The sequence below is a fragment of the Mustela putorius genome, unplaced genomic scaffold (assembly GCF_011764305.1).
Source record: "Mustela putorius furo isolate JIRA1106 unplaced genomic scaffold, ASM1176430v1.1 tig00001012_pilon_pilon_pilon, whole genome shotgun sequence".
NCBI lineage: Eukaryota > Metazoa > Chordata > Mammalia > Carnivora > Mustelidae > Mustela > Mustela putorius.
The window spans coordinates 2,002,292-2,024,911 of record NW_025421531.1 but is presented as its reverse complement, the minus strand read 5'-3'; the positions used below and the strand labels follow the sequence as shown (position 1 = coordinate 2,024,911).

At 38.9% G+C, this 22,620-nt stretch overlaps 1 long non-coding RNA gene across 2 annotated transcripts in view; it reads left to right on the top strand.

Moving 5' to 3' along the window:
- Positions 1–22,620, top strand: part of LOC101673289 — a 101,015-nt gene that overhangs the window by 28,350 nt on the left and 50,045 nt on the right. For both annotated transcript variants that reach the window (XR_001180077.2, XR_199708.3), the window contains exon 2: positions 18,904–19,019. This is a non-coding gene — a long non-coding RNA (uncharacterized LOC101673289). The remainder of the gene's footprint in view (positions 1–18,903; positions 19,020–22,620) is intronic.

Sequence of the window (22,620 nt, the reverse complement as noted above, 5' to 3'; positions counted from 1 at the left end):
TCCAGTTATGGCATCTGAACCAGCCCCTTATGTTGGCCAGACCCTGCTCTGGTCTGGGCTTTTGAGGCCAAGGTGGAGAGAATTCCTACAATTCTTCAGCCATTTTAAACCACAGGTCTTTTTTCCTATGTCCCTGCATCTAGGGCTGGTAAGGGCCCATGGACACTGGGCTGGCTCAAGTTGTAAACTCCCTGAGATGATGGGACCTGCCATTGTGGTGTCCGGACCCTCCTCTTGTCTAGGCTCTGAAGGGGGAGTGGGAGCATAAACCCTAAGGTTCTCCATTTCCTCTGACCTGGAGAGCATTCCTGCAGGTCCTCTGCCACTCCTCAGAGGTCTAGCGTTGTCTCCTTAATATGCTAGTTGCTCTTTTAAGCTGCCTGTTTTTTTCTGTGCCCAAGCAAAGAGTGATCTGTTCCCAGTCCCTCAGTACCATTCCTTCTCCCCACGGTTTTGCCACACTGGAGGTGTGGGTTCCCTTCGTTACTACGTCTCTGTCTTTCTAGCTGTTCTGTCTGTGGTTGGTCCTTAGCTGTACAGTCAGCCCTCAGTTCTTCAGGATACACTGTTTTATTAATATGTATAATTTGGTACAGAGGATGTGAGTCCACAGTCTTCCTACATCACCATCTTGAACCCCAGAAGTCCCCAGATTGAACTCTAATAGCCTCTTGAGGCTTAGAAGCCAAGCCAAGTACTTGCTATCAGACTTCACTTGCAATACCTATAGATTTGGGTTACTTAATCTCTTCTTGAGGTCCTAAAAACATCCTGAGGTTCCAGCACCTGCGAGGGAGTAATCTTTGCTTTCCTGTGAAGAATCCTGTAAGCAAGGTATCAGGCTGATTTTTCAAGAGGCTCTTTATTGGTTCCATTAGGTTAATCTTAGTTCCTTAAAGGTGCCTGTTCATATCATTTTTCTCTCAAATATGACATTCTAGTCATAGCCTTGGTAATACAGCAATGTTTGCAATGGTGTCCTGTTACAAGGACACCAGATTCTTACCAAACTTACACAAATAAATATATTGCTAAGAAAACATGAGCTTACTCACTGAGAATTCTGTAGGGATCAGGTAGGGATAAAAAGATAATATTTCAATTCTGTTTACAAAGGTATAACTTACAAATTGCTGGGAGTCACAGCTTAAAAGGTCCTCTTATAACTGGAAAATAAAATAAGGAACCAGCAATATGTCAGACAAAATGTCATGAAATTACAATCATCTTCCTTAGTTTATTCACCCCCATGTAATTAATACTTGAAATTAATCTTTTAAAAATACTTTATGAGGCTATCAGTTTCTCCAGTAGACTTCTGTAAATTCTTGGTTCAATAGTATGATATTAAAATTATTAGAGAGCTTTATTCTAGAGGGCTTGTTGGTCTTTCCTCTGAATCTCCTTGAAGATGAAACATTTTGCAAAAGTATCAGTAAAACTATAACTATAAATGACAGAAAGTCTTAAAAGTGATAATAGCAAAAATCTGATTAGTTTATTACAATGCAACTGACAAGGACATTTGGTTATTTCTGGGACACACTATAGTTCAAGACAATAACTAAAATCACAACTGATAACATACCAGTACATAGCAGATTTCTAAGAGTTTCATATAATTTCTAGACCACTTACCGTAATATATATTATACAAACATAATCTAAGAAGGCGTAGCATCTCTTACTTGACAATGTACCAAATATGTCTAAATTTAACATCTCTCTTTTATGAAGACAGTCTTGGAAATTTTCCAGGGACCCTCTGGAAATTGCAAATTTAGTTTAGGATCAAAAGACTTCATTTTAAAATGTGACTTGGGGGACACCTGGGTGGCTCAATTGGTTAAGTGGCTGCCTTAGACTCAGGTCATGATCCCAGTGTCCTGGGATTGAGGCCCACATTGGGCTCCTTGCTCAGCAGGGAGCCTGCTTCTCCCTCCGCCTGCCACTCTGCCTGCCTGTGCACTTTGTCCCTCTCTCTTTCAAACAGATAAATAAATCCAAATAAATAAATAAATAAATAAATAAATAAATAAATGTGACTTGGGGAACTTTGTAAAAAACAAGTGTTTGGACATCGAATCAAATAGCATCGCAGATCATTATAAAACAGCATTTAGTTATCCATTTAAATGGTAGCAATTAAAGACTTTGCAGGCAAATACAGAAAGTTAAATTGTAAAAAGCCTTAGCCCCCTTTTAAAATTGAAGTATAGCTAATATACAATATTACATTAGTTTCAGATGCACAACATAATGGTTGGGCAACTCTGTATGTTGTGCTCACAAGTGTAGCCATCATCTGTCACCACACAACACTGTTGCCACTGACTGTATTCCCTGTGCTCTACTTTTCGTTCCCATGACTTATTTTATAACTGGAAACCTGTACTACCCACTCTCCTTCACTGGTTTTGCCCGAGCCAGAATTCCTCTGGCATCCATCAGTTTGTTCTTTGTATTCATGGGTCTGTGTCTGCTTTTGTTTCTTCTTCTTTTTTTTTTTTTTTTTTTTAATTTCATATGGTATTTGTCCTCCTTTGATTTACTTCCCTTAACGTAATACCCTCTAGGTCCATCCATGTTGCTGCAAATGGCAAGATCTCATTGTTTCTTATGGGGAGTAATATCCCAGGGCATGTATATGCCACATCTTCTTTATCCGTTGGTCTATCCATAGACAATAGGGCTGCTTCCAGTCTTGGCTATTACAAATAATGCTGCAATAAACATAGCGGTGCATATATCTTTTTAAATTAGTGTTTTTGTATTCCTTGGGTAAATACCCAGTAATTACTAGATCATAGGGTATTTCTATTTTTTAGGAAAGTCCATACTGTTTATCATTATTGGCTGTACCAATTTTTCTCCACATCCTCAATGACACTTACTTTCTGTTTTTTATTCTAGCCATTCTGGTGGAAGGTGATAGCTCATATGGTTTTGATTTGCATTTCTCTGATGATTAGTGATGTTGAACATCTTTTCATGTGCCTGTATGCCATCTTTATATTTTTTATATCTTCAGAAAAACAGCTATTTGGGTCCTCTGCCCATTTTAAAATCAGATTTTTTTCTTCATTGGTGTTATATAAGTTCTTCATGTATTTTCAAGATATTAACTTTTATCAGATATATCATTTGCAAACATCTTCTCCCAGTCAGTAGGCTGCTTTTTCATTTTGTTGATGCTTTCTTTTGCTGTGCAAAAGATTTTTGTTTTGGTATACATTTGTTTCTGCTTTTTTGCCCTTGCCTCAGGAGATATATCTAGAAAAATGTTGCCAAGGCCAAAGTCAAGGAGATTACTGCCCATGTTTTCTTCTAGGAGTTATGATTTCAGGTCTCACATTTAGGTCTTTAATCCATTTTATGTTAATTTTTGGGTATGGTGTAAGAAAGTGGTCCGGTTTCATTCTTTTGCAGATAGTTCCCCCAGTTTCCCCAGCACCATATATTGAAGAAACTGTCCTTACTCCATTGTATATTCTTGCCTCCTCTGTTGTAGATTAATTCACCACGTAAATATGGGTTTACTTCTGGGGTCTCTGTTCTATTGATCTACGTGTCAATATTTGTTTCAATACTACTTCGACTACTACAGCTTTGTAGTTTATCTTGAAATCTGGGATTTTAATACCTCCTACTTAGTACTTTTTTCTCAAGATTGCTGTGGCTATTTGGGATCTTTGTGGCTCCATATACAACTTAGTATTTTTTCTAGTCCTGTGAAAAATGCTGTTAGTATTTTGATAGGATTTACACAGAGTCTGTAGACCACTTTGGGTAGTATGGACATTATGATAGTGTTATTTCTTCCAATCCAAGAGTATGGAATATCTTTCCATTAGTCTTATCTTCAATTTCTTTTACCAATGCTTTGTAGTTTTCAGAGTACAAGTCTTTCACCTCCTTTGTTATGTTTATTCCTAGGTATTTTCTTTTTGGTGCAATTGTAAATAGAAATGTCTTCTTAGTTTCTCCTTTTACTTCCTATAAGTGTATAGAAACAACTAATTTCTGTGTATTCATTTTGTATCCTGCAACTTTACTGAATTTATTTTTACTTCTAATAGGTTCTGGTGGAGTCTTCAGGATTTTTTTATGTATAGTGTATGGCATCTGCAAATTGTGACAGTTTGACTTCTTTCTTACCAGTTTGGATGCTTTTTCTTATCTGATTACTGTGGCTTAGACATCCAGTACTATGTTCAATAAAAGTGGTGAGCATGGACATCTTTATCTTGTTCCTGATCTTAGATGAAAATTTATCCTACTGAGTATGACATTAGCTGTGGCTTTTTCACATATGGCCTCTATTACATGCAAGTCTATTCCCTCTAAGCCCACTTTGAGAGTTTTTATCATGAAATCATGTTGAATTTTGTTTATTGCTTTTTTTGCATCTACTGAGGTGATCATAAGAGATTTATTCTCTGTTTTGTTGATGTGATGTATCATTTATGATATTGAACCATCTTTGAATCCCTGGAATAAATCCCACTAGGTCATGGTAAATGATCTTTTTAATGGATTGTTGAATGCAGTTTGCTGATAATTTGTTGAGGATTTTTTCACATCTATGTTCATCAGGGACAATGGCTTGTAGTTTTCTTTTTTTTTTGTATGCTGCCTTTGCCTGGTTTTGGTATGAGGGTAATGCTGATCTTGTAGTATGTATTCAGAAGCTTTCTTTCCTTTTACATTTTTTCAAATAGTTTGAGGAGAATAGATGTTAACTCTTCTTTACATGCTTCATTGATTTTACCTATGAGTCCATATGGTCCTGGACTTCTGTTTGTTGGGAGTTTTTGATTACTGACTCAATTTTTTAAAAAATATTTTATTTATTTATTTGACAGTAGGCAGAGAGGTAGGCAGGGAGTGGGGAACAGGCTCCCTGCTGAACAGAGAGCTTGATGTGGGGCCCATCCCAGAATCCTGGGATCATGACCTGAGCCGAAGGCAGAGGCTTTAACCCACCCAGTTGCCCCAATTACTGATTCAATTTTGTTACTAGAAATTGGTCTGTTTAGATTTTCTATTTTGTCTTGATACAGTTTTAGAAGATTTCATGTTTCCATTTATTTCTTCTAGTTAGCCAAATTTATTAACATATAATTTTTTAGTATTTTATAATCCTTTGTATTTTTCTGGTGTTCTTCACTTTTGCTTCTGATTTTGTGTTCTCTTTCTTGCTGAGTCTGTCTAAAGGTTTATCAGTTTTATCTCTTCAAAAAAATTGTTTACTTTTCAAAGAACCAGCTCTTGGTTTCATTGATCTTTTTGTATTGTATGTGTATGTGTATATTTTATTTTCTATTTCATTTCTACTGATATTATTTTTCTAGGTCTTATATGTAATGTTAAATTGTTTGAGATTTTTGTTTTTTTGAGGTAGGCCTGTAATCCTATGAATTTCCTTCTTAGAACTGCATTTGCTGTGTCCCAAACATTTTCAACTGTGTGTTTTCCCTTTCATTTCTCTCCAGTGTTTTTTGATTCCCTCTTGGATTTCTTCACTGACCTATTGGCTCTTTAGTATCATGTTGTTTAGCCTGCAGGTGTTTTGTGTTTTTAACAATCTTTCTTCTTGTTATTGATTTTTAGTTCATATTGTTGCCCTTGGAAAAGATGCAAGATATGCTTTCAATATTTTTTAACTTACTGAGACTTGTTTTGTTGTCTAACATGTGATCTATCCTGGAGAATGTTCATATGCACTTGAAAAGCATGTGTATTCTGTTGTTTTTGGATAGAGAGTTTTTTGTTTTTTTTTTTAGAGATTTTTAAACTTATTTTAGAGAGAGAGGAAGAGGGAGTACAAGTAGGGGAAGGAGCGGAGGGGAATGGAGAGGGACAAGCAGACTCCATGCTAAGCACAGAGCTCCCCATCAGACTCAATCCTGTGACCCTGAGATCATGACCTGAGCCAAAACCAAGACTCAGGTGCTCAACTCATGAGCCACCCAGGCACCCTTGGATAGAGTGTTTTGTATATATCTGTTAAGTCCATCTGATCTAATCTATGTATTCATTGGTATATATGGGGTGTTAAAGTCCCCTACTATTCTTTTACTGTCAATTTCTCCCTTTATATCTATTAATGTTTACTTTCTGTATTTAGATGTTCCAATGTTGGGTTCACAGATATTTACAACTGTTGCCTACTCTTGTTGCCTTGACCCTTTTATTATTACATAATGTACTTCTTTGTCTTTTTTTAAGTCTCTTTGTCCTAAGTATGGCTACCCTGGCTGGTTTTTTCTGCCTCTATTTGCATGGAATATCTTTTTCCATTCTGTCATTTTCTGTATGTGTCTTTAGGTCTGAAGTGAGTCTCTTGTAGGCAACATATAGATAGGTCTTATTTCCTTATCCATTCTGCTATTGTATGTTTTTTTGATAGGAGCACTTAAATCATTTATACTTAACATAATTATTGATAGGTATGTATTTGTTGATATTTTGTTCATCGTTTTCTACTTGTTATTGTAGTTCTTCTCTGTTCATTTCTTCCCCTATGATTGATGACTTTCTGTAATGTTATCCTTGGCTTTATTTCTTTGTGTGTGTATCTATTATAAGTTATAGATTTGTGGTTATGAGGAGGTTTATATATAACATCTTAAGTATATAGGAATCTGTATTAAGTTGACAGTTACTTAAGTTTGAATACATTCTAAAAGAACTTTCTTTTACTTTCTCCCTCTACATTTTACCTATTTTATATTTTTTATTCATAGTTTTCTTCTAATTATGGCCTTTAATTTCCACTTAAAGAAGTACTTTTTTTTTAAGATTTTATTTATTTATTTGACTGAGATCATAAGTAGGCAGAGGCAGGCAGAGAGAGAGGGGGAAGCAGGCTCCCCGCTGAGCAGAGAGCCCAATGTGGGACTTGATCCCAGAACCCTGAGATCATGACCTGAGCCGAAGGCAGAGGCTCTAACCCACTGAGCCACCCAGGCGCTCCATTAAAGAGGTACATTTATTGTAAGGCCAGTTTTGTGGTGATGAACTCCTTTAACTATTGTTTATCTGGGAAACTCTTTATCTCTCTTTTCGTTATGAAAGATAACCTTCCCATGTAGAGTGTTCTTGGTTGTTTTTTGTTCCCCTTTCAGTTCCTTAAATATTTCTTACTGCTTCCCTCTGGCCTGCCAAATTTCTGCTTTAAAATGAGGTGATATCCGTATGAGTTTTCCCTTATATGTAATTTTTACTTCTATCTTATTGCTTTTTTTTTTTTTAAGATTGTTATTTATTTGACACAGAGAGAGATCACTAGTAAGCAGATAGGCAGGCAGAGAGAAAGGGGGAAGCAGGCTCCCCTCTGAGCAGAGAGCCTGATGTGGGGCTCGATCCCAGGACCCTGAGCTCATGACCCGAGCCAAAGGCAGAGATTTTAACCCACTGAGCCAGCCAGGTGCCCCTGTCTTATTGCTTTTAAAATGTTCTTTATCTTTAACCTTTGATATTTTAATTATTATATGTCATAGTTTGGACCTCTTTGGGTCATCTTTCTTGGAGCTCTCTGTGCTCCCTGACAGTATGTCTGTTTCCTTTCCCAGGTTAGGAAGGTTTTCAGCTATTTCTTCAAATATGTTTTTTGTCTCTCTTCTCCTTCTGGGACCCTAATAATGTAAATATTTTTTTTCACTTGATATTGCCCAAGATATCCCTCATTTAAAATTTTTTGTTTGTTTGCTTCACTGTTCAGCTTGGATGCTTTCCATTACCCGGTCTTCCAGATTTGATCTGTTCTTTTGCATCTGCTAATCTATCCTTGATTCCCTCTATTGCATTTTTCATTTCAGTTGTTGTATTCTTTATCTCTTATTGGTTTTTTTTTAATATTTTCTATCTTTTTGTTGAAGTTCTTCCACTCTTCTCTGCCATCCAGTGAACATCTTTATTATATTATGTTTTATTTAGTTCTTTTTGTTGAGAGATATGCTTGTTGTGTCTCCCCATTTTACTTGACTTTGTTTCTGTGAATTAGGTGGAACAATTACTCTTCCTAAACTTGAAGAAATAGTCTTGTGTATGGTTGCCCCCTGTGAAGACTTTGTATGTCTGGTGACTTTGGCTGGCTGAAGCTGTGGTTGACACGAGCTGGAGTTCAGGGGGCACTCCATACTGGCGCTTCCCTGGGAGGATGGCTGGAGCTGAAGGAGGTGTGTTCTAGGGTGGTTCCAAGGCTCTCTGTGTAGAGGGTGTCCTGGCAGAGCTGACAATGAGGTGGGTGAATGCCAGGGTGGTCTCTATGCTCTCCTGCAGAGGACTCCCTGGCAAGATAGTTGAAGTAGGTATGGGCTGAAGGATTCTGGGTTGTTCCACACAGTAGGCACCCTGGCAGGACAGCTATATGAAATGGACATGGGCTGAGGTGCCACTGCATTCTCAGTGCAGGGTCTATGTTGGCAGGGTGACTGGAGCCAAAGCTAACATGGGCCAGCACAACCCAGGGCAGTCTGCATGGGGACATCCCAGTGGGGTGGCTGGAGCTGAAGCAGGCATGATCCAGGAGGTCCCAGAGAACTCTGCACTAGCAGTGCCCTAGTGGCTGCCTGGAGTGTTATTGGGTGCTGTGTGCCTATGTCACCTTAGTGTGATGGCAGGAGCTGTGGTTAGCTCTGATCCAGGTGTCTTGGTATGCACTGTGCTGGGCTTCCCTGGTGGCATGGCTAGGGCTGGTAACAGCTAGGGTCCTGGGGCTCACTGAGATGGTAGGCTGGTAAAGGCATCTGAACCTTGATCTTGTTGATGCTATCAAAGTGGAGAAGGACCATAAACTATTGGGCTCACAAACTCCTTTGACATGGAGAAAAAAAAATAATGAAACATTAATTTCTAGACATAGGTTTATCTTATTTGGAAACATAGATATTCAATGTATTTAACAACTCATCACTTAACCTAGCAAAACTTTAAAGTTTTAGATGAGCAAAAAAGTTTGCAGGGGGCAGCTAGGTGGTTTAATTGGTTAAGAATCCAAGTCTTGGTTTTGGCTCAGGTCGTGATCTCATGGTTGTGAGATGGAGTCCTGCAATGCTCTGAGCTCTCAGTGTGGAAACTGCTTGAGTTCTCCCTCCCTCTCGCTCCACTTAATCTCATTCACTCTATCTTTCTAAAAGTAAACAAATCTTTAAAATTGTTTACCTAAAACACTTTTATTTATACCTATTCAATTTACTTCTTAACAGTTATGTTTAGATTATCCAGAAAAACTCCATCGTTTCAGACAAACCCAGTCATTCTCCTAAGTTAGTTTTTTTTTTTAAATTTTTTATTTTTTATAAACATATGTTTTTATCCCCAGGGGTACAGGTCTGTGAATCACCAGGTTTACACACTTCATAGCACTCAGCAAAGCACATACCCTCCCCAATGTCCATAATCCCACCCCCTTCTCCCAAACCCCTCCCCCCAGCAACCCTCAGTTTGTTTTGTGAGATTAAGAGTCACTTATGGTTTGTCTCCCTCCCAATCCCATCTTGTTTCATTTATTCTTCTCCTAACCACTTAAGCCCCCAAGTTGCATCACCACTTCCTCATATCAGGGAGATCATATGATAGTTGTCTTTCTCTGCTTGACTTATTTTGCTAAGCATGATACGCTCTAGTTCCATCCATGTTGTCGTAAGTTAGTTTTTTTGTCATTGAAAATTTTGAAATCTAGATATAACATGAACATATTTTACTTTCAGAATAGGTAGGATAAAAGTTTTTATTGCTGATAACTATAAAGGCATGTGTATTGAACCAACAACCTTAAAATAGCTTTAATGTTGAATATTTTCCCAGATCACATGAAACTGAAGTTCATTTGGATTAAGTTTCTATTTAATTTAGAATTTTATGAACATTTAATTTTTATAAGCTCTTAATTTTCTTTGAACCAATGAAAGAGCTCTTTTACAAATTAATTCTGACAGTACCATCCAGAGGTAGAAAAATAGTATATCTCTATATACCCTTATATACATATAGATAAATACAAAGTTCTTATAGCTTCTGTTTTAAAACAATATAAAACTCACTAGTTCATACATAACAGTTTGAAGAAATTAAGTTTACTTACTTAGCTAAAGCCTTTTACTATTTTTAGAGAGGAATTTTTTAAAAAGATTTACTTATTTATTTGACAGAAAGAGATCACAAGTAGCCAGAAAGGCAGGCAGAGAGAGGAAGGGAAGCAGGCTCCCTGCCGAGCAGAGAGCCGGATGAGGGGCTCGAGGTGGGGCTGGATCCAGGGCTGGATCCCGGGCTGGATCCCAGGACCTTGGAGTCATGACCTGAGCCGAAGGCAGAGGCTTTAACCCACTGAGCCACCCAGGCACCCCTTTAGAGAATAATTTCTTTTTTTCTTTTTTAAAAATTTCTTTTCAGCATAACAGTATTCATTGTTTTTGCACCATACCCAGTGCTCCATGCAATCCGTGCCCTCTCTAATACCCACCATCTGGTTCTCCCAACATCCCACACCACCTGCTTCCAGTTTTGAGGGGTGGGTTAGAGAAGAATTTCTATTGGTCCTTGGAAATAATTATAAGGAGGCTGTGCTAGAGTTTGGACATAAGGGCCCTTTTAATAGTTTGTATCTTAAAAAAGCCTCTTCCCTCCTTTTTTCCTTCAGTCTTTGGTGATTGTAGGCTATGTTTACACTTCAAAGACAATATGCTTCATAGCTTTTGAGGGACAGAGAAAGAATATAAGTTTTTATCTCTAAGACTTTTGGGGTAATTGTTACTGAATCAGAATGGTCCTATACTTTTAAAAAGGCAAATATTCTGATCTTTTGTACTATCTGTAAGCATTTTGAGAGGAAAAAGTGAGAATTAGGCATTGGTAAAGGTAGATGGGCTTTAATTTGTTTGTAAAGTTGCATTTCTGGCTTTGTGGACATTTGCAAGTCAATTATTATTTTTAATTCCCCAGAGCTGAGTTACAGCCTGAATATTAAGGGGCCGAACTGCTTTTTAAATTAAAAGACTTTAAGAAAGTCCCTGATAGAACTTGATTAAGCATTTTAACAAAGGCGTTCTGAGTAAGTGATTCTGAGTTCATGATTCAGCGCTGGCTTCTGTTAGTCCCTGAATGTCAGCCGATCATTTGTAGGAGCGCCTAGGAGAAAATTTGGTCATCTGTTTTTCCTGTGAGAGGGGTGTTGTAAATGGTTACTAATCTTTCTAATTCCTCTCTAAATTTGGTAGGATCTTGTGAAAGGGGAGATAAAAGGGCTTTGTAACTTAAAAGATTATGTTGCTGTTCAAGAAACAGGTTTTTTTCTTTTGTTTTTTTTTTTGTTTCTGTTTTTGTTTTTGGTGGTGGGGGTCTAGAATACATCTCAAAGGACATTGTATAAGAATGCCTAAAGCTGGGCACCTGGGTGGCTCAGTTGGTTAAGCCACTGCCTTTTGTTCAGGTCATGACCCTGGAATCCGCTTCTCCTTCTGACCTTCTTCCCTTTCATTCTCTCTTTCAAATAAATAAATAAAATCTTTAAAAAAAAAAAAAAAAGAAAAAGAATGCCTAAAGCTGGCGGAGCCTGATTATAAAGTCCAATTAAGTAAAGTGAACCTTAATGCTAGTTTTAAGAGCTTGTGTTAAATGCTGAAAGCTAGGAAATGAATTTATATTTGTGACCTGTATACTTTGAACCAAAAAAGAGTGCTTTCTATAAATCTTGTAGGGAAAAGGAAGTTAGGCAGATGGGGCCAGATTTTGATAAGGAGAATTTAGCTTGGATGTGGACATTAATTTTTGTCTAAAGTCTAGTGTCTGTTCTCTCATCTTGTCAAAGAGAGTCCCTGAGGCTAGCTGTTATACTAATGAAACAATTAACCCTGTGCAAGAAATTTTTTTCTTTCAAACATAGCCAACTTCAAGGATCCATTATCTGGCCACTGATGATAAGGATCCTCTTAATAGTGACTCAAACCAATAAGCCATTTTATGGGAAGACTGGAGACAACTTTCCATGTTTAGACCATGAACACAAGAAGCATCCCTAGAGAGGGCATGGATGATGTAGCTCCCCATGATCCAAAAGTGTACTCCCAGTTATAGTCTAAGAAAGCAAAAGCCTTTCACTGGTGGTAAGGATGGTATAGTGAAAAGAAGTCTGGTCTCCCATAAAAACAGGAGATGCCTCCAGTCCTAGACCTGCTAATCTGTGTCATCAGGCAGAATGGAACTTTTCCAGTACTAATGAGCAAAGATGTTTAGGATGAAAGGTCACTGCCCATAAGGGACTTTTGTTATGACAACCGTCCCTGAGATCTGCCATGGCTGGACAAGGAGAAAGCTACTTGTACCTGTGGATCTTGGAACCCCACTCTATTTTGCCGAAGAGGGTATACTTACCTGGGTGGCCGAGACCAGAGAGGATATTCTCACTGATTATAAAGCCAAGCTCTTAGAACATAGACTAAGACAAACAAAACTTTATTTGGATTTTATACAGGGGACCTATAGCAAAGTTTGTTCAAGTAGATGACAGTCTGAGGAGAACTGTGAAATCACCAGTCTGTGAGGCTCGCTTGAACAGCAGGCTTAAGATTGCATTATGTCCTATGGTAATTCCTTTTTATGACAAATGCCAGAGAGAGAGAGAAAGGTAAACAGTGACCATCTCTGGAAGGAAATGAAACGGTCAAACCAAGAGTATTCTGCCAAATTTTCCAGAGTCCCGAAGCTCAAGAAACTAGTTCCACAAATATTTTCTCCTGCTAATCCAAGTTACAAATAAAGATTTCTCACCATTCTCACATATATTAGACCCTACAGGCAGAGTACTAGGGGTTGATGGGCTTGTCAGATGTCTCAGGATTTCTCAGCTGCAGCAGTGTCCAGCTAGAGTTTATCCTGCAGATGATGTCATCTGTGGGGCAGGAAAAACTTTCTTGTAGCCTTCAAGGCCCTTCTAGCTGCCCTGAGAATTAAATTAACATGGGCAGATTAACAGGAGAAAAAAAAGTTTGTTTGCACAAAACCCAATATTAAAATCAAGACCCAAAGACAAGACTGAAGCATGCAGCTTTTCTTTATGGGGCTCCTGTTAGTACAGAATTTGGCCTGGGATAGTAAGTTTGTAAAAGTAACAAGGTTTTGTTACTATTGGTTTCTTCTGTTTGGGATCCCTTGTCTCTGACTCTAGGGATGTCTGTTTCTTGGTACAAGAGGGTGACTTTCACATGGGAGATTTATTGACGGTTTTCTGGAAACAAAGGAGGGTCACTGTGTTCTTCCTGCACGGGACATTTCTTAAGTAACTTTAATTCAAAATAATTAATATGCAGAACATTCTGGGTGGCCCTGATCCCCTATACCGATAAACCTAGTACTCCGTCAGGCAGCCAGGCCAAATGGGCTCTGTCACCATTTAGAAGCTGCTGCCTCAGATTTTCAGGGGTGGGATTCCTTCATCCTGAAGGCTGTGTAGGTGCCTGGGGATCAGCCCTAGCTCCACAGCTCTGGAGGGCCCTGGCCACCCACACCTGGCTGTTGGGGTGAACACTGGCCGTGCTCTCACCACACAGGTCAGAGATGCAAATGACCTGGAACTGGACTGTGTTGAGAGAATCCAGGTCTCAAGAGTGAGCTCTTGGGGGTCCGTGGCATCTGCCTCCTTCCAAGCCCCAGTGTAAACAAAAGTACGTATTTCCCCTGAAGTCATGCTGGAGGAAACTAGACTATCTTGCCAGAATAGGATCCATAATCAAGCCTCCCAGTTCTCTCTTTTTTGGAGGATAGCCTGTCAGTCTTCCAGGCCTCATCCTGACAGTGTAGTCCAGTTTCCTACAGGTCTGCCTTCAGGGAGAATATACACAGTTATGTAGGTTAGGCCTTGGAACTGAACCTCCAACAGCCCTTTTCAATGACCTGGCCTGTCAGGACCCTGCCCTGTTCAAGTTTCCTGTGTACCCTGAACTGAACTGTATGTGCGTGCTCAGGATATACCTTGTCATGGGTTGGGCAGGGAGAATTTTAATTTATCCTTCAAGGTTCTTCTAGCTGACCTGAGAATTAAATTAACACTGAACAGATTAATAGGAGGCGGGGAAAAAGCTGGTCTTGGGAGGCTGAGGTCCTACAGGCCTGGTTCCTAGCCACAAGCACAGTCTTCAGGGTGAAGAAAGCCCAACCCCTTGTAAATCTTTCAGAGGAGCCCGTAGTTTTTAAATTGGTAACAGTCAGTCCACTTATTAGGTTGGTTTCCTGTTCAGGGCCTGGGTTTACCAGGAATCAAAGATGCCCTGGCCAGTCCGCCTGGCCCCTCCTGGCAGGAGAGTCCAGATTCCTTCTGCTTTTATCTTTGGTGTGTATTAATTTGATGTGATTTCAAATCCATTTATAACAAAGATAAAAAAAAAATTCTGGAAGTTGTTTTGATGTAAGAATGAAGTACATTGGGGCACCTGGGTGGCTCAGTGGGTTAAAATCTCTGCCTTCGGCTCAGGTCATGATCCCAGGGTCCTGGGATCGAGCCCTACGTCGGGCTCTCTGCCTACTTGTGATCTCTATCAAATAAATAAATAAAATCTTAAAAAAAAAAAAAGAATGAAGTACATTGTGTCAGGATATCATCATTTCATCTGTTCTCATCCATGAGAACTTAATATCTCAGTGACTGGGGGTCCTGGCCATAGGCTTGTCAATAAAAACATACGAAAAAGCATGACAAGGGGACATTAGGTTATAAATACTGAGAGTTTATGAGGACTAATCCTGAGAGTGTTTGGTTTGGGCAAGACTACGCTTTGCTAATCTAAAATGACTCTTAAAGACCTAGAGGCAGTCGGCTCCTACCAAGGTTAAGATGACTCTTTACAGGCAATGGAGAAAGCCATGCAGGGTCCCTGCAAAGATCATCTGCCCTTGTTCCCTAGCAACAGCTCTAGCCAACACGAGACTTTTGCACTAACAGCTGGACTTCAGCTCCAGGTTGGCTAAATGGTCCCTTCTGGGTACCAACTCCTATAAATGTTAAATAAGTCCAAAATGGAGTCCTTTGTTCCTCACACCAACAAAACAAGACTTAATTACCGTTTCAACCTACTCCACCGAAGTGACCTTTCAAAAGTCAATCCGAAATTTACTGATCAGCAATAGTGAGGTAATCTTCATGATTTAAAAAAAAAAATCTTTTCATCCCTTCACCCCTAAAAACCAACAAACAAAAAGGATATCCTGGACTGAAACAATTTTTTTTTTTTAAGATTTTATTTATTTGACAGAGACACAGTGAGAAGGGGAACACAAGCAGGGGGAGTTGGAGAGGGAGAAGCAGCTTCCCACTGAGCAGAGAGCCTGACGCGGGGCTCAATCCCCGGACCTTAGGATCATGACCTGAGCCGAGGGCAGACACTTAACGACTGAGCCACCCAGGTGCCCCTGAACAATTCTTTCTTCTATTAAGTTCCTTGCCCCACCCGTTCTTCCTATAAAAACCTTCCATTTTGCATAACTCCTGGGAGCATCTCTCTACTTGCTGGATTGGGGGTTGCTCGATTCATAAATCATTAATAAGCCAAGCACATCTTCACATTAATGCACTAGAATTTTGTGGTTTTTTTTAAACAAAAGGTACACCTTAAGTAAATTTGGACTTTATCCCTTTCACCTTCCCTTGCCTGGAACAAGTGTGATTAATCTATCGTTGTGATAGTGGAGAGAACATGGAACTAAGAGGGTCATTTGAAATGGAGCCGGGGGGACATGGAGGAAGTGGGACTATTCATCTTTTGTCTAAATTTCTCAGCTAAAATCAAGATATCTGCTGCATGTTTAAATGGAAGTAAATGGACTTGCCATCTAATACGAGCTCTAGTAAACCATCCCAAATAGATTAGTGTAACTGTGGCTATACCAGCACCAATCAGTTTAACCTACCATTAAGGACTATTTACAAAAAGATTTCATTGTTCCCTGTACTAGTTTCTGTAACACCCCTATCTTCCCTGTCTGTAAACCACATGGGAGAGGATGGAAGTTTGCACAGGACCTCAGGCGATCAATATTAATATTCCTCAGCACCCTATAGGATCCAGCCTTCACACTTGTTCATATCCATTTCCCTAATAGCAGTACCTCTACTATTATAGACCTTTGCAATGCCTTCTTTAACCTACCTGTTGATCCTGAAAGTCGGTTCTTATCTGCCTTCATCTGGGGGGGACAATAGTATGCATGGACTGTCATGCCATAGAGCTATACTGAAAGCCCCAGTTCTCACGATTCATCATACTCAATCTTTATCCTCTAGCAGATCAAATTTTTATGGTCTTCCTCTCTCTCACCCCCAAGTGTTACTGTCACGTGCCGTAATTTCTTAAATTCTGCTACTCTACTGCCTTTACCCTCTGATGAAACTCATGACTGTATCTAACAGACTTCTCATAGCACTTCACAATGCAAACTTAGTCTGGTCTACCAGTGGTTCGTATCTTAAAGATAAAACAAAAAACTATCAAGCTGGCTATGTGGTTGTCTCCTTAACAGAAAACACTGAAGCAGGACCAATCACTGCAGCCCTCTTAGCTCAAGAAGCAGAACTGTTTGCCTTAATCAGAGCCTGATTTTGGCAGAAGGACGAACCATTAATATTTACACCAGAAGTTGCTGTGTTGTTGGTATAGCACATGATTTTGATATGTTCTGGTAACAAAGAGGGTTTGAACCTCTATTGGACAACAGATTGAAAATAGTCCTTAGGTCCTTGTATAGCATCTGATAGTTCCAAGGTGTAAGTCTTTAGCCATTATCAAAATCCTGGCCATTCAATGGCCAACACCAAGGAAACAAAGGGAATCATTCGGCTGATGCAGCTGCCAAAGAGGCTGCTTTTAAAAATTATAAACCACTTTTTGAATCCCCACTTGTACCTTCTGACTTTACCAAAAATCTTAAAGATTAAAAGAAACTTGGTCTGATCAAGGCTGCCAATTTGACTGTCAATGAAATCTTTGGTATATGTCAAATGACAGACCAGTCCTCTCTGTTTATGTCCAGAAACAATTTTCTTTTTTGTAAGTTATTTTTATTAACATATAATATATTATTTGCCCCAGGGGTACAGGTCTGTGAATTATCAGGCTTACACATTTCACAGCAGTCACCATAGCACATACCCTCCCCAATGTCCATAATCCAACAACCCTCTCCCTAATTATCACCCCACCCAGGCCAGCAACCCTCAGTGTGTTTCCTGGGATTAAGAGTCTGTCACGGTTTGTCTCCCTCCTGACCCCATCTTGTTTCATTTTTCTCTCTTTACCCCCCAGAACCCCCCCACCCTGCCTCTCAAATTCCTCATATCAGGAGATCATATGATAATTATCTTTCTCTGATTGACTAATTTCACTCAGCATAGTACCCTCTAGTTCTATCCATGTCATTGCAAGTGACAAGATTTCATTTCTTTTGATGGCTGCATAGTATTCCATTGTGTGTGTATGTATGTATGTAAGTATCTATCTATATCTATATATATATCACATCTTCTTCATAGAAACAATTTTTTTAAAATTTTTTATTTTTTATAAACATATTTTTATCCCCAGGGGTACAAGTCTGTGAATCACCAGGTTTACACACTTCACAGCACTCACTAAAGCACATACCCTCCCCAATGTCCATAATCCCACCCCCTTCTCCCAACCCCCCTCCCTCCAACAACCCTCAGTTTGTAGAAACAAATTTTTAATTGTATTCATGAACTTACCCATTGGAATGCTGACAAGATGGTCCTACAGGGAAACAATACTTTTGGAAACCATCTCCAAAAATATCCTCAAATTTATGAAAAATGTCAGATTTGCCTTAAACATAACCCTCGAAAACCTCTTCATACTTCAAAAGAAAAATTTCCCTTCTGGGCCCTTTGAGATATAGCATTTGGATTTTATCCAGCTGTCACCATCTTTATATTATTTTCTCCCTAGGGAGAAGCCTCTCCTTGCCACAGAGCTATGGCCTTAGCAGTAGAAAAATTTCATTAGAAAAGATTATTTCATAGTCACCAAACTGTGGAAAGAACGAAGATGCCCTTCAATGGACAAATGGATAAAGAAGATATGGCCCATATATACTATGGAGTATTATGCCTCCCTCAGAAAGGAAGAATAACCAACATTTGTATCAACATGGATGGGACTGGAGGAGATTATGCTGAGTGAAATAAGTCAAGCAGAGAAAGTCAATTATCATATGGTTTCACTTATTTGTGGAGTATAAGGAATAGCACGGAGGACATGGGGAGATGGAGATAAGAAGGGAGTTGGGGGAAATTGGAAGGGAAGATGAATCATGAAAGACTGTGGACTCTGAACACACTGAGGGTTTTCAAGGGGAGGGGGGTGGGGGTTTGGGTGAGCCTGGTGGTGGGTATTAAGGTATTAAGGTATTATTGCATGGAACACTGGGTGTAGTGCATAAACAGTGAATTCTGGAACACTGAAAAGAAATTTAAAGAAAAATAAATAGAAATTTTTTAAAAAAGAAAAGATTATTCCAAATTGGGGAATGCCCTCAGAACTTCATAGTGACTGAGGGACCCATTTCACTGGATATTATACGGTCACTTGCCACATTTGGCCAATGATATAACATTTCCACTGTGCCTATCATCCTCAATCATCTAGCCTTGTAGAATGTATCAATGACATTTTTAAAACCTAGTTGGAAAATTTATGGAATTTTTCTTCTTGCCATGACCAAGAGCTCTTCCCTGGCACTATGGAATCTTTGACCCATTCCTTCTGGGAGACTAAGCTCTTACTCTTTGAAATAACTGGAAAACCAATGAGAATAGATCAAGGTACATATGAACTCAGCTTACTGAAAGATAAGTTGATGACTCACTATAAAGGAACTAATTCAGGCCCTTTTTAGCAGGGAAATGAACACCTCAAACATCATGGCCTTTAACCCAGAGACATGGTTTATTGGAAAGGACACCTGCATCAAGATTCCTTCCAGGAGGGTATGGAGGATCATAATAATACCAGGTACTATTGAAATCCTTGTGCTGCTAAATTAGAAGGCATAGACTCAGGGGTTTATGCTTCCTATTTTAAAAAATCTTCAACATAGACAACTATCATATGATCTCCCTGATATGAGGAAGTGGAGATGCAACATGGGGGTTAAGGGGGTAGAAGAAGAATCAATGAAACAAGATGGGATTGGGAGGGAGACAAACCATAACTGACTCTTATTCTCACAAAGCAAACTGAGGGTTCCTGGGGGGAGGGGGGTTGGGGTTATGGACATTGGGGAGGGTATGTTCTATGGTGAGTGCTGTGAAGTGTGTAAACCTGGCGATTCACAGGCCTGTACCCCTGGGGATAAAAATGTATGTTTATAAAAAATTAAAAATTTTTTAAAAAATCTCCAACATCTAACTGAACTACCAGACCAACAAGAGACCTTAAAGGGAGAAAAAGCAGATGACATCTGTATAGACTATTCTCCCAGGACTCAGGACCAGGCCAGTATGATGTTTTCAAGAGTCATCGCACCAATATTCGGCTTATGAGTTTATTAATATTTCTATTCGCCCTCATTACTGCTTTCAATTGGAAGAACAGTGCCATAATTTAGATGTCTCAATCCCTTGCTACTTCTAAAAAATTTTCTGACTGTATATCTACAGGATAGTTTACTGATAATGACCCCATATGTTATTTATATGCAACTTCGCCATGGTGCCAAATACTTCCATTAGTGCAAAACAGCCCCCTCTAACACTGATTCTGTCAGATATTGCCTCAAGAAAAGCCTCCGTGTTTTATGCTTATTTCCCCCTAAATTAGAGACTACCTCGAATGCAAACTGGTACAGTCTGAAGGTTCCTCAGAAAGTTAAAAAGATAGAACTTCCTATGATCCTGCAGTCACACTGCAGGGTAAAGCACTTGTCACGATAAGCACTGGGTGATGTATGGAGTTGCTGACTTACTATAATGTACACCTGAAACTAATATAACAGCATGTTAACTAATGAACTAAAATAAAAACTTAGAAAAAATTAGAGACCACGTCCTATGTTAACAGAACTTTAATTAGCAAAATATCGAAACCTACTCCCTCCTTCTCCTAGAATTACCTTTATACAAATTGTATATCTTTTACCCGTTCCAATAGAATTTTTTCCAACTGTCCGTTTCCATTAGGCCAAACTCGTTACATATCTCTTTTTGAAAGTACTGACTCATTATGCACCATGCCTTCTGGTACTATCCTTTGACAACTCAAGATTGCCCTTTTATGAGGACTATGTTTAACCAAACCACTGGACTCCCAAGGCCCTCTGGTTCCTTAGCTAGATATTATCCTCCTTCTCTTTTCTCGAAATGAACGTTTAAACAACCAAAAATTATGTGGCATTTTATGCACCCCTAAAAGATACATCTTTGCACACGTTACCACACCTGAGGCATTTGATTGTTTAGATCGCTGAATTACTGGTCAGTGCCTCTGGGGCTGCCTTCCTTCCCCCTCAGCATTCTTAGAGCCCAGTTAACCTCCTGTCAAGAAAAGAGCCTTGTTCATAAGAGAATTATCCTGAGAATCTTTGTGAAGCTAATAGCTATGTACATTCCAAAGGATGTGATCTGTCTGTGGGCTTTTCTGGTGAGATCAGTAATGATCTCTTCCAAGTTTTATTTTCCTGGCTGGGGGTTGGTACCCTCCAATGTAACATGTTACAAAATTTAACCAGAACAGTTAGTCAAATTACTTGCTTGATGGCCTGAGCTATTAAGGTTCAAGAAAAATCTTTAGATTCCCTAGAATAGCATCAGATTATTTACTTGCAGTCCAACTAGGGGTTTGTGCCATAGCTAAAACCTCATGTTGTACTTAAACACTTCCCAACAAGTGAAATTGGAGCTCACTAAACTACTTAAATTAGCTAAATCTTTAAAGAGAAATTCAAGCTTTGTACTAGAATGGTTTGCTTTTAAAGTCTCATCTTTTTAATTGGCTTCTCTCAGGACTCAGGACTCTCGCATTTTGAGTATACAAATTATATTATTATTGTTTTAAGTTGTATTTATTATTTTGCTACTAGTTGCTTAAAGACTTAAAAATATTCATCAAACTTACCCACTGACAACCAAAAAGTGAAACTTCAACTGACATAGTCTAAGGTCCACTTCCTTAAACCTCCTTGTTTCCCAAATGTGGCCTTAAGACTCTTGCACAGCAAGCCTGTTAAGCATGATGAATATTGGCTAACCATGAGACTGTCCACTTAGGTACTTGGTGGGCCTGGAGCAGGTTGTTGGCCACTTCAGGCAATGAGATTACAAAACCAAAGGTTGATCACTGATGCTTTCTGTATGCAAATATCTCAGTCAAAAGGGAGTAATGATAATGGAGAGACTCAAAGAAAACATTGCTAAGAGGGTTATTTAAAATGGAGCTCAGAGGATACTGAGGAAGTGGGGCTCATGTACATATTCTGCCTCAAATTCCCGGAGTTCTGGAACTCACCTAAAAATCATTCGCTGCACGTTAAAGTGGACATAAATGGATTTTCCAATTAACACTAGTCCTAGCAACTGATCACATATAGATTAGTGTTATAGTAGCTATACCAGCACCAATTACATTTAATTTGAAATAACTTACTTAAATTCCCTCTTTCCTCTTTATAAGCTCTAATTTGGTGTTATATGTAACTAATGAATCATTGAACACTACATCAAAAACTAATGAAGCTATGTTGGTTAATTGAGCATAAGGGAAAAAACCTCTAATTTCCTTTATCTCTCCTCCAGAGCACAATTTTGATTTTGGTTGAATCTGTATCTCCCAGATTGCAATCCCTAACACTCCAACTAAATGCATGTATTTTATTTTGCATCTTGCAGTTTTGTCTTTTGTTGGTCAACAGTTGATTTAGAGTATGTTATTTCTTTATTGGCTTATTAAAGATATGCTCCTGTATGCTATTGAGTTGTAAAATCCCACAGTGAAACTGTGTGAAGCAGACTGTTGCCAAACTGAGTATAGGGGGTATAGTTCAGGGGTAGAGCATTTGACTGCAAACTGAGTATTTATGTGTCTCCCCCACCAAAATAATTGGGTAGCCTACAATCCAAAGCAAAGTAGTAATAAGTAATGTTGGTCAGTAGTCTGGGATATATCCTACTCCATGCCAAATTTGAAAATAGGTTGATACATTATATTAATTTTATAATTGATTAAAATCTGGTTAGGCCCATTTTCAGATTGAGAAATTTTAAACTTAATATACTATTTACATTTGTAACAGCCTACTGAAATTATAAACAGCCTTTGAATGGACAAAACTGACAGCTGATATAATTTGGTACTACATTGGCACAATAATTACTTGTGATGCTTTACCATACTATAGACACTTAATAGAGCATTTCAAATAGTTTTATATGATAAGGATTTTTTTTTATTATGTTAGCCACCATGCAGTACATCATTAGTGTTTGATGAAGTGTTCAGTGATTCATTAGTTGCATTTTGAACACAGTTGTATAAGACAGGAGGAAAAGAGCAAATATGCCTTGGTAGCTAACTCTATTAAAATTACTCAGCAGGTGGTTTAAGGGCCAAATAGGTTTTA